The sequence below is a fragment of the Scyliorhinus torazame genome, chromosome 17 (genome assembly GCF_047496885.1).
Source record: "Scyliorhinus torazame isolate Kashiwa2021f chromosome 17, sScyTor2.1, whole genome shotgun sequence".
Classification (NCBI taxonomy): domain Eukaryota; kingdom Metazoa; phylum Chordata; class Chondrichthyes; order Carcharhiniformes; family Scyliorhinidae; genus Scyliorhinus; species Scyliorhinus torazame.
In genome coordinates this window covers 83,426,745-83,435,946 of record NC_092723.1, presented here as the reverse complement: position 1 = coordinate 83,435,946, position 9,202 = coordinate 83,426,745, and the positions used below count along the sequence as shown (strand labels likewise).

The 9,202-nt window shown below is 50.8% G+C and overlaps 1 non-coding gene and 1 pseudogene across 1 annotated transcript; both read left to right on the top strand.

Moving 5' to 3' along the window:
• The first annotated feature begins 1,946 nt into the window (after positions 1-1,946).
• On the top strand, positions 1,947-2,131 carry LOC140394667 (U2 spliceosomal RNA). The gene has a single exon (XR_011935961.1). It is a non-coding gene; the product is annotated as a U2 spliceosomal RNA (small nuclear RNA).
• Positions 2,132-8,024: 5,893 nt separating this feature from the next.
• LOC140394673 (U2 spliceosomal RNA) lies at positions 8,025-8,203 on the top strand (annotated as a pseudogene).
• Positions 8,204-9,202: the final 999 nt, after the last annotated feature.

Genomic DNA, 9,202 nt, shown 5'->3' with positions numbered 1-9,202 from the left:
CCTACGTGCAGGACAGGGGGGTGGACACTTGCCTCATCAGCCTTGACCAGGAGAAGCCTTTTGACAGAATATCGCACACCTACATGATGGATGTGCTCTCCAAAATGGGGTTTGGGGAGGGAATTCGCAATTGGATCAAACTGCTCTACACAAACATCTATAGCGCAGTCTCAATCAATGGGTGGGAATCAGAAAAGTTCCAGATCAAATCTGGAGTCAGGCAGGGCTGCCCTCTCTCCTCTGCCCTATTTGTGTGCTGCACAGAACCTTTTGCCGAGTCCATCAGGAGGGATCCGGGCATAAGAGGAGTGACGATCCCAGGCAGTGGAGGCATGCAAGTCAAGGCCTCCCTGTACATGGACGACGTTGCCGTCTTCTGCTCGGATCCTGCGTCTGTACGCAGGCTCTTGACCACCTGCGACCAGTTTGAACTGGCCTCGGGAGCCAAGGTAAACCGTGGCAAGAGCGAGGCCATGTTCTTTGGGAACTGGGCCGACCGGTCCTTTGTCCCCTTCACTGTCAGGTCAGATTACCTGAAGGTGCTGGGGATATGGTTCGGAGCTGCTGGGGCGTGCACCAAAAACTGGGAGGAGCGCATAGGAAAGGTAAGACAGAAACTGGGCTGGTGGGAGCAACGCTCCCTCTCCATTGCGGGCAAAACCCTGGTCATCAGGTGTGAGGTACTCTCGGTGCTACTGTACGTGGCGCAGGTCTGGCCCATAACCCGACCCTACGCCACAGCAGTCACCCGGGCCATCTTCAAATTTATCTGGCGATCCAAGATGGACCGTGTCCGAAGGGACACCATGTACAAACCTCTGGAGAAGGGAGGGCGGAACGTACCCAACGCCTCACTCATCCTGTTGGCCACCTTTGTGTCCAGCTGCATCAAGCTGTGCGTGGACCCCCAGTATGCAAACACCAAGTGTCACTACATACTGAGGTTCTACCTGTCCCCGGTGTAACGAAGGATGGGCCTGGCCTCACTGCCGCGGAACGCTCCAAGTAGTTGGACCGTACCGTACCACCTGTCCTTTGTGGAAAAGATTTTGAAGAAAAACACCTTTGACCACAAGGCAATGAAGCAGTGGTCAGCACGTAATGTCCTCGAGGCCCTCAGGGAAAAGGAGACCGTGGAGGACGTTGGATGGTTCCCTGAGCAGACTGCCAGAGTCATCTGGCAGAACGCCTCATCACCAGAACTTTCAAACAAGCACCAAGACCTAGCTTGGCTGGTGGTGAGAAGGGCCCTCCCTGTCAGATTCGTCATGCACACCCGAAGGCTCTGCGCCAATGCACGCTGCCCTCGGAGTGGCTGTGGGGGAAATGAGACGGTCACACACCTCCTTGTGGAATGTGCTTTGCAAAGAAGGTCTGGAGAGAGATGCAGTGGTATTTGTCAAGGTTTATCCCAAACAGATCTGTGACACAGGACTCTGTGCTCTACGGACTGTTTCCAGGGACACACACCGAAACAAATATCAACTGCTGCTGGAAGGTCATCAACTCGGTAAAAGACGCTCTTTGGTCTGCCCGAAACTTGCTGATCTTCCAGTGCAAAGAATTGTCCTCGACCGAGTGTTACAGACTGGCACATTCCAAGGTCCAGGACTACGTGCTGAGGGACGCACTCAAGCTTGGGGCAGCTGCCGCCAAGGCGCAATGGGGAAAGACCACTGTGTAAAGTCTTTCCAGCAAATGTACACCGAGGGGCGGGTAACAGTGTAAAGCCCCTCGGTCGGGGCAACCAACATTCCAATGTATAAAACAAACATGGCACTGTAAATATTTAAGAAGGAATTGTAATGTAAAGAGTGATATGTGTATGACAATATCAAAATTGAATGAAACAAAGCCAAGGCAACATGTAACCCTGCCGGAAATGTACAGTCAAGACAATTTGAAATGTTTCTGTAATGCTCATGATAGATTTTTATGAATAAAGTATATTTTTTTGAAAAAAAAAATTAAAAAAAAATCTGTTCTTATCAGTTTAATATCTGATACGTCCCTTATCTGGGGACCATATATTAAATTGATTTTTGGAGCAGGGAGATGGAATAGGGGCTTGCTCCGTCCACTCCACGCATCGACCTGGTATTGCAGTATTTCCAGGAACGGTGCACACCATCCCTTTATGGGGAATTTCAAAGTCAAAAAACAGCTCAAACACATACAAATATACACTTTATTCACATTTCTTTCATCACACAACAAAACGCTTCGTCAAGTGGCTGCTGCTACTCAGCTTCTACCTGGCCCCGGTGTGATGAAGGATGACGAAAGGCATCATCACCCTCATCTTACAAGCACAAGGGGGAAAGCAAACAAATTCAAAATTGACCACCCATTTCACTGCAAAATCCTACCAACTGTCCTGGCTTGACACAATTCACACCTCTGAAACCTGGGGTTACCCCATCTCTGGATCTGTAAAGATTTAATCACCTGCTAATGGTCGCATTCCAAGCATTGTCTGGCATCTTTGAATCTGTCTATCTATATGTTTCTGGAGCATACCTCTTCATTCACCTGAGGAAGGAGCAGCGCTCTGAAAGCTAGTGACATCGAAACAAACCTGTTGGACTTTAACCTGGTGTTGTAAGACTTCGTACTGTGCTCACCCCAGTCCAACGCCGGCATCTCCACATCATTTCACTGTTGAATGTGGATTACTCGGCTTCTCGGCCTTTTGGCTAAGATCAAGTGTAGTATCATTTGATCAAGAGAAGCTGAGGATTTCGATGTCGATCGTGGATTGGAAAACTCGGAGGGATTGAAGTCGTCAAAGAGGAAACGTTTGGAGCTTGGCTGCTATTGGTGGATCTACATGCTGGCCTAAACCTCTGGTTGAGGCCTAACGCCGATTGAGTTTCACACCCAACGTACGAGCTATGGATGCAGCTGCATCCCGACCACCAGGCTGGGGAGTGCGAAACACTGTCCGAGTCACAGTGAAGAAAACGGAGGGAGAGTCACCTTTGGACCGGAAACACTTCGTGAAGAGGGTGCTGCTCGAGTGTTGTGGGTTTAAAGCAACAGAGATCTTCTGCTTGCAAAACTTCCCCAACAATGGTTTCTTTGATGTCACTTTCAAGAGCGTTGCAGCGTGCATCAAATTCTTGAACGTCTTCAAGGAAAAAGGTAACCAGAGTCCCCTGTCGATCCTGACTGCGGAGCCTCTGTTTACGCTACCGGCGCAGCGAAATCGGGTTTTTACACTGCACACGTACAACCCCCACGTCCATGTGTCTGATGTGCTCACGTTCCTCGCCAGGTACGCTTGCTGAAAAATGACAGCGTGCAAGTGAAAGACACCTTCGGCATCTGGACAAGTGAGCACCAGGTCAAGGTGACCCTAAGAACGGACAGCAACGGAACCATCCTGCATCCCCCCTCCAGTTTCACTATTGGAGTAAATCATGGCTACCTCTACTACGTGGGACAGCCACGAGTATGCCACACCTGTGGCAAAACGGGGCATGTTGCCGCAAACTGCAGTGTGACCTTCTGCAAGAACTGCAGGCAAGAGGGACACATGACTAAGGACTGCAAAGAAGACAAGTGCTGCAACCTGTGTGGGGAGGCCGGCCATCTTTACAGGGCCTGCCCGAAACGCGGGGCGACATACGCTCAAATCATCAGCAGCGGAGTTAAAAAGGCGACCAGAGAGGAGGAGCATACACCCTCCACCGAAAAAGACACCACGGCACAGAATGCGGAAAAGCAACAGAAGGGCCCCCAACAAAAAGAGGAGGCATCAGCACCTCCTGACAACCCAACCCCAGCCCCATCTGATGAGGAACACTCAATGGAAGAGGAAGAGGATGGGACAAAGAATAAAGAGCCCTGGGAAACAGTGAACAGGGACAAACGAAAGCGGAAACAAAAAAACTAACTGAAGAACCCCCCGAGGTGTAGTGGCAAAAAGCAACACCGCTCAGCCGGCGCACTTAGCGCCGACACCTCATCCGATGAGGGAAAACAGGACAAGAATCGGCCTCAAATAAAGAGGCAAAGCATCAACGTGGAACGGGAGGCACAGACCCCCCAGACCACCGACCGGGAAGAAAACAAGGTCACAGACCAACCCCCGATAGCAACGAGCAGCAACAACCCAGGTGAAGACCGGCCTGCAACCCCAACACCTACTGACTGCCACGACGAACGCCAGGGCTACACCACCCCCCCAATGCATCTGCATCAAAATCACGGGGCCAGTACGGACCAGAACAGTTTTCTCAGCCCTGCAACTGTGCTAAAGTTTGCGAGCACCACCGGCATGCTGGGGAACATCCAACAGCTGGAACAGCCAACTGTATAGACTCTGGACTCTTGAGACTGGTAAATCTACCTTTTTATAATGGGTTTAAAAATTGCATCCATAAATGTGCGAAGCATCAAAGATACTTCGCGGTGTGTAGCCACACTCAACTATTTGGCAAATGTAAAAGCTGACCTACTGTTCCTGCAGGAGTGCGGAATCCCGCACCTCAGCAACTACAGGCGCTGGTCGAGCTGGTGGTCCCACGGGCCATCCATCTGGTCAGGAGGAAACGACTGCCGCTCCACCGGCCTGGGTATTCTGCTGCAGGGAGGCAACTTCACCATCTCCGACGTTAAGGAGGTGGTGGGCGGGCGCCTCCTCGTAGCAGACGTGAAGTACAAATACACCCCTCTCAGACTTATTAATTTGTACGCCCCGGCCGTAAAAAGTGAGCGGCTGGCAGTCCTTCAGCAACTCCCACTGCTGTTGGCCACCTCCAAGCCGGTCATCCTGGGTGGTGACTTCAATTGCATCATGGATGCGGCTGGACGATCCAGCAAAGCCGACAGCAAACTAGACGCTACGTCCAGACTCCTGATGGAAACGGTAAAAGACGCCAAGCTGCTCGACGTCTGCAGCAACCCTGCAGACGGAGCGCAGCGTAGATACACATGGTCACGGCCAGACGGGTCCGTCCGCTCCAGGATAGACTTCTTTTTTGTGTCCCGAGCTTTCACGGTCAGGTCCACCGACGTACCGCCGGTGTTCTTCTCTGACCACTGGCCGACTGCCACCTGCAGGAAGACCAGGGGGTAGGCAGGGGGACGTGGAAGCTAAATGTAAAACTGCTGACCCCTGAGAACATTGAGTAACTCAGGAGGGATTACAAAGGTTGGAGAACCGTGAAACCCCTCTTTGAGGCCCCACATCTCTGGTGGGAAGCAATCAAGGGGAATATCAAGAGGTTTTTCATCCTCAAGGGCGTTCAAAAGGTGAGAGAGAGACGAGGGGTCATGTCCAGGCTCCAGAAAAGTATGCAAAATTTGCTCCAGCTGCAATCGATGGTGGTGGATGTCAAGGAGGATCTCCAAGAGGTGAAGAGCCCGCAAGCCTCGCTCTACACCTCGGAGGCCTCCACGGTTATCTTCCGTTCCAGAGTCCGCTCCGTGGAGCAGGACGAAACGTGCTCACGCTTCTTCTTCCAAAAGGTGCACAGAGAGACCTCTGTGATCAGCAGCCTGAAGGAAGAAGATGGCTCTGAAAAGTCATCGCAGTCTGACATCCTGAGGATCAGCCAATCCTTTTATGCCGGACTGTATGACCTGAAGCCAACAGATAGCACTGTTTCCCAGACCTTCCTGTCGACTATCACGGAGGTCATAGGCGACAGCGAGCTGGAAAACCTGGACAAACCACTAACTCTGGACGAGTTGACAAAGGCCGCCAAGTCCTTCGAGACGAGTAAAACTCCCGGAAGCGACGGCTTACCGGTTGAGTTGTATTCGGCTCTGTGGGACTGGATGGGCCCAGACCTGCTGGAAGTGTACGAGAGTATGCTTCTGGAAGGCAGCATGTCAGAATCCATGAGGAAAGGCATCATCACCCTCATCTACAAGCAGAAGGGGGAAAGGGAAGAAATTCGAAATTTGCGACCCATTTCACTGTTGAATGTGGACTACAAAATTCTAGCCAAGGTCATCGCCAATCGGGTCAGGTCTGCTCTGGAGTCGGTGATCCACCCTGACCAGACCTGTGCTGTACCCGGCAGGAAGATCTCTGATAGCCTCGCGCTACTCAGGGATACGATCGCCTACGTGCAGGGCAGGGGGGTGGACACTTGCCTCATCAGCCTTGACCAGGAGAAGGCTTTTGACAGAATATCGCACACCTACATGATGGATGTGCTCTCCAAAATGGGGTTTGGGGAGGGGATTCGCAATTGGATCAAACTGCTCTTCACAAACATCTATAGCGCAGTCTCAATCAATGGGTGGGAATCAGAAAATTTCCAGATCAAATCCGGAGTCAGGCAGGGCTGCCCTCTCTCCTCTGCCCTTTTTGTGTGCTGCATAGAACCTTTTGCCGAGTCCATCAGGAGGGATCCGGGTATAAGAGGAGTGACGATCCCAGGCAGTGGAGGCATGCAAGTCAAGGCCTCCCTGTACATGGACGACGTTGCCGTCTTCTGCTCGGATCCTGCGTCTGTACGCAGGCTCTTGACCACCTGCGACCAGTTTGAACTGGCCTCTGGAGCCAAGGTAAACCGGGGCAAGAGCGAGGCCATGTTCTTTGGGAACTGGGCCGACCGGTCCTTTGTCCCCTTCACTGTCAGGTCAGATTACCTGAAGGTGCTGGGGATATGGTTCGGAGCTGCTGGGGCGTGCACCAAAAACTGGGAGGAGCGCATAGGAAAGGTAAGACAGAAACTGGGCTGGTGGGAGCAACGCTCCCTCTCCATTGCGGGCAAAACCCTGGTCATCAGGTGTGAGGTACTCTCGGTGCTACTGTACGTGGCGCAGGTCTGGCCCATAACCCGACCCTACGCCACAGCAGTCACCCGGGCCATCTTCAAATTTATCTGGCGATCCAAGATGGACCGTGTCCGAAGGGACACCATGTACAAACCTCTGGAGAAGGGAGGGCGGAACGTACCCAACGCCTGCCTCATCCTGTTGGCCACCTTTGTGTCCAGCTGCATCAAGCTGTGCGTGGACCCCTAGTATGCAAACACCAAGTGTCACTACATACTGAGGTTCTACCTGTCCCCGGTGTTACGAAGGATGGGCCTGGCCTCACTGTCGCGGAACGCTCCAAGTAGTTGGACCGTACCGTACCACCAGTCCTTCGTGGAAAAGATTTTGAAGAAATACACCTTTGACCACAAGGCAATGAAGCAGTGGTCAGCACGTAATGTCCTCGAGGCCCTCAGGGAAAAGGAGACCGTGGAGGACGTTGGATGGTTCCCTGAGCAGACTGCCAGAGTCATCTGGCAGAACGCCTCATCACCAGAACTTTCAAACAAGCACCAAGACCTAGCTTGGCTGGTGGTGAGAAGGGCCCTCCCTGTCAGATTCGTCATGCAAACCCGAAGGCTCTGCACCAATGCACGCTGCCCTCGGAGTGGCTGTGGGGGAAATGAGACGGTCACACACCTCCTTGTGGAATGTGCCTTTGCAAAGAAGGTCTGGAGAGAGATGCAGTGGTATTTGTCAAGGTTTATCCCAAACAGATCTGTGACACAGGACTCTGTGCTCTACGGACTGTTTCCAGGGACACACACCGAGACAAATATCAGCTGCTGCTGGAAGGTCATCAACTCGGTAAAAGACGCTCTTTGGTCTGCCCGAAACTTGCTGATCTTCCAGTGCAAAGAATTGTCCTCGACCGAGTGTTGCAGACTGGCACATTCCAAGGTCCAGGACTACGTTCTGAGGGACGCACTCAAGCTTGGGGCAGCTGCTGCCAAGGCGCAATGGGGAAAGACCACTGTGTAAAGTCTTTCCAGCAAATGTACACCGATGGGCGGGTAACAGTGTAAAGGCCCTCGGTCTGGGCAACCAACACTCCAATGTACAAAAACAAACATGCCACTGTAAATATTTAAGAAGGAATTGTAATGTAAAGAGTGATATGTGTATGACAATATCGAAAGTGAATGAAAGAAAGTCAAGGCAACATGTAACCCTGCCGGAAATGTACAGTCAAGACAATTTGAAATGTTTCTGTAATGCTCATGACAAATCTTTATGAATAAAGTATATTTTTTTGAAAAAAAAAAAAAAATCTGTTCTTATCAGTTTAATATCTGATACGTCCCTTATCTGGGGACCATATATTAAATTGATTTTTGGAGCAGGGAGATGGAATAGGGGCTTGCTCCGTCCACTCCACGCATCGACCTGGTATTGCAGTATCTCCAGGAACGGTGCACACCACCCCTTTATGGGGAATTTCAAAGTCAAAAAACAGCTCAAACACATACAAATATACACTTTATTCACATTTCTTTCATCACACAACAAAACGCTTCGTCAAGTGGCTGCTGCTACTCAGCTTCTACCTGGCCCCGGTGTGATGAAGGATGACGAAAGGCATCATCACCCTCATCTTACAAGCACAAGGGGGAAAGCAAACAAATTCAAAATTGACCACCCATTTCACTGCAAAATCCTACCAACTGTCCTGGCTTGACACAATTCACACCTCTGAAACCTGGGGTTACCCCATCTCTGGATCTGTAAAGATTTAATCACCTGCTAATGGTCGCATTCCAAGCATTGTCTGGCATCTTTGAATCTGTCTATATATATGTTTCTGGAGCATACCTCTTCATTCAACTGAGGAAGGAGCAGCGCTCCGAAAGCTAGTGACATCAAAACAAACCTGTTGGACTTTAACCTGGTGTTGTAAGACTTCGTACTGTGCTCACCCCAGTCCAACGCCGGCATCTCCACATCATTTCACTGTTGAATGTGGATTACTCGGCTTCTCGGCCTTTTGCCTAAGATCAAGTGTAGTCTCATTTGATCGAGAGAAGCTGAGGATTTCGATGTCGATCGTGGATTGGAGAACTCGGAGGGATTGAAGTCGTCAAAGAGGAAACGTTTGGAGCTCGGCTGCTATTGGTGGATCTACATGTTGGCCTAAACCTCTGGTTTAGGCGTAACGCCGATACAGTTCAGACCCAACGTACGAGCTATGGATGCAGATCTAAAGAGAGAGCTAAGACGAGCAAGGAGGGGACATGAGAAGTATTTGGCAGGAAGGATCAAGGAAAACCCAAAAGCTTTCTATAGGTATGTCAGGAATAAGCGAATGACTAGGGAAAGAGTAGGATCAGTCAAGGACAGGGATGGGAAATTGTGTGTGGAGTCTGAAGAGATAGGCGAGATACTAAATGAATATTTTTCGTCAGTATTCCCTCAGGAAAAAGAT